The following is a 3,532-nucleotide window of genomic DNA, read 5'->3' as shown; positions in this document are numbered from 1 at the left end:
TAATATATTAAAAGCAATGATCCTTTTGTCATGCTTCTCCTCTCTGCCTATCACATGTTTGCGGAAATTCTTCTGTGAATTTTTGCCGTACTTTTTTTCTTTTACTTCCTTTTTTAATTCTGCAACTTCTTTCCTTTTCAGGATGATATAAATAGGAACCAGTGCTGGCTTGTGAAGCTTTTCTTCGTTCACTGGCCAAGGATGCCAAGAAATATTCTTGCACTGTTACTCGCACATATGATTTAATCCTCACTGGGTGTTATATTGCATATGATTTAATCATGGGTTAAAATGATTTTCAATTTAGCTATTACATTACTACGAACAATGAAATTTCTTGCAATTTTAAGACCATAGTGGCACCTGACTACTGCATTTTGAGTATATATCTAATTAGCTGATGCTTTTTTCATCATGTGATGCTTGCTTGTAAATAATGTTAAGGAGTTTCTGTGTTATAAAATTATTTCAGGCACAACAGCGGATTGGTGGTCTGTGGGTGTCATTCCATTTGAACTAATTGTCGGCATACCACCCTTCAATGCGGAGCATCCTCAGGTTAATTGCTCCTCAACTGTTATAGTTCAAGTCGTGTTGAATTATTTTCTACCGGTTCTTTGATGTATTTATATTTTCTCAGCATCTTCCTTTTAGTGTTTTATTTTTTTTTAATGTTTTTTTGGGGTACATATTTCTTTCTTTATTTTTCTATTTGTCCTTATTTTTGTGGTATTATTAGACGAAGAATTCCACATGTTTAAAATCCTTAGTCGATGGGTAGGGACTTATTGTGCTCGGGGTATATTTATTGAGAGGATTAAAACATTAGTTTACATCTTAGTTCCATTTTTTTCCCATTGATTCAGTTCTCAGTTTGTCCCAATTCTTATTGTGTTTTGATTCCAGCAAATATTTGATAATATTCCGAATCGTAAAATACCCTGGCCTACCGTACCCGATGAAATGAGCGCTGAAGCACAAGATCTTATTGATCAGTAAGAAAATCATTGGTTACTAAGTATTGCTTTCAGACATTTGTGTTGAAATACATACCATCAAGGTATCATATGTGTAAGAAGGACTGCTGTATCATCTGACCAATTATTGTTTATAATTATATTAGATATGAGTGACCTTAATGTGGCCCTTGTCCAGAAAAACTCAATCATTGAAAATTTATCAGCTAGTATTTTGTTCGTTTGTTGATGCTAAATTGAAATTTCAAAGTGACCTGCCTAAGTTTGATAATCAACTCTTGTTTCGAAGTTTTTATTAATTCCTTTGTATGATATTGGGTTGTGCACCTTTTGTGCTTAGTAGCCTATTATTTGCCTATATCTCTCCTAATTTTTTTTTTTTTTGTTCATTAATTTATCTAATAAAGATTCTATGGAGGCTAACATTGGAAAACATGAGAATCTTCTTTTTTCTTAATAGAAATTTCTCAGTTAAATCGTGTGTTAGTATGCAATTGACTGTTAAAAATGTAGGCTCATGAAAATGTATATTAGGGAATTTTTAAGATTGATGATTTCTTGCCTATAACATGCTATGTCTCAAATTCGTTTTATTACTTGCTAACTTTGTACAACGTGCCTTTTCTTTGAATAAGAGTTAGTGTTTGGGTGTAATGTTTACATGGCTAAGATAGACTGCTGGTTCTATGAATGTGATAAAGCTTTCTGAAGTATCTTATGGTTATTTAAGTGTCAATTTTACAGATTATTGACGAAAGATCCACATCAGAGACTTGGAGCTGGAGGAGCATCAGAGGTGATTGCGGTTCTTAGTTAAAGTTTTTGTGCTTCTTTGTTCATTATCTTGTAATTCATGTTTGCTACTTTTCTTAGAAACTGAAATAATGGAAGAGAAATCTTATCATACAGGTGAAGCAGCTTATCTTCTTCAAAGATATCAACTGGGACGCTTTGGCCAGGCAGAGGGTAGTAATTTTCTATTCATTTCTAGATAAGTAGATATATGATGCCCTCTTATAATTTAATTTTCTATTCATTTGTAGATATATGATGCACTCTTATAGTTTAAGGGGTTTGATTGACCAAACCGTGTGAGCTGTCACTTTTCACAGGCTGCATTTACAAAAGTTTCCTATTTTGTAATTGCTCTTTTGTTATCCGCAAATTCTAATGCCCGAGAAGGACGGGTTATGATTTTCAATCTGGTGGAGGCTGCTCAAGAATTCCTGTCTGAAATTGTTCCAGTGGGCCAGTCTAATGAATCTGTAAGCTTTGCCATTTATAGTTGTTAGTTTTTGAATATCTATTTAGTTGTTTTTCTAATGGCTAGATTGTGTGAAGCTTGTGTTTGCCCAGCAATCAATTTATTCTTTGTTTGAGGTTGACTGATACCTCTTGTGTTATTATTACTTCCTATCAATGTCTATTTTATTTATGTCAATCTTTTATCTTCTTTAAGTTACTTGTTCTCCCCAAAATTTGCAGCCCCCCTCTATTTATATTTCCATTTAATTCATGATCGTCAATGTTAGTTTTGTTCTAACCAGGGATGAGGCAGGCTGATAATTAATTTTTTAAACGAAAAACTCAATTTTAAGGCATTTACCTGCCTAATAACATGTCATATGAAATCTGATTGTTCATATGCTTGCAAAGTTTCTATTCGCACTAACATCTTGTTCTTTAAATTTTATCTTAGTAACTCTTTTTAAGTGCATGTATTTATTTGGCTAACATATTTTTTTCGCGATATCATTTGGTATTGGACTACTGGTAGACTTATGTGAAGCTTATCCTTACGGTGAATTATCTTTCTCTCCCTAACTTTTTTCATTAACCACATGCAGGTGATGTTGCTGCCCTAGGTTGGTGGGATTTGTTTATAAATTTTGGGCAAAATTTAGCGGTCTTTATAGCAATGTTTGATGATTGGAGTTATCTTTTTGTGTCTATATGAGTGTTGGAATGATTATGTATATACTCTGACAGTAATATGAAAATCCCATACATATGTTTCCAGATTCTACTTTTTATGCATTTAGAGGTATTATATATTTCAGAAGTGCCTATCTGTGGATAAGTTTAGTAGCTTTTGATGAGTTGTAAAGTTAAAAGTGCTTCTCTGGGCTTTGGCATAGTCATTAAGAAAATATCTATTTTTAGGAACTATGTTTTTGCCATGTTAACAGAGCAGGATTGAAATAAAAGAATAGTTTGGCCCTTGTCCCTTGCTTTTGTACTATTCTCCAGAACTTGATTTCTGATTCAATATAGTGCATTTACTTTGGCATGAGTCCTAATATACTTGTGAATTTTTGCAGTCTTAATCCATTTAGGCTTATTGGAGTTGGATTGTCAGTTTGGACCGTAGCTGTAGTAGGTTGTGGTTTTTCAAGGGATTTCTGGTCCATTACAATCTGCTGCATGTAAGTTGGTGACTTATGCCCTTATCTTCCTTCAATTTTATTATTGATTTATTTAATTCAACAAATTAACTAGTATTATATCTTTGTTGTCTCTCCAGGCTGGTTGGTGTAGGGGAGGCTTCATTTATT

General features: G+C 33.4%; 1 long non-coding RNA gene across 1 annotated transcript; it reads left to right on the top strand.

The window, feature by feature from the left end:
- The first annotated feature begins 1,887 nt into the window (after positions 1–1,887).
- LOC116112879 lies at positions 1,888–2,942 on the top strand. The gene is made up of 3 exons (XR_004125322.1): positions 1,888–1,943; positions 2,090–2,242; positions 2,825–2,942. It is a non-coding gene; the product is annotated as an uncharacterized LOC116112879 (long non-coding RNA).
- The last annotated feature ends 590 nt before the right edge of the window (positions 2,943–3,532 follow it).

The sequence above is a fragment of the Pistacia vera genome, unplaced genomic scaffold (assembly GCF_008641045.1).
Source record: "Pistacia vera cultivar Batoury unplaced genomic scaffold, PisVer_v2 Contig1208, whole genome shotgun sequence".
NCBI lineage: Eukaryota > Viridiplantae > Streptophyta > Magnoliopsida > Sapindales > Anacardiaceae > Pistacia > Pistacia vera.
Note: the sequence above shows the minus strand (reverse complement) of the source record. Positions and strands in the feature narration are given on the sequence as shown.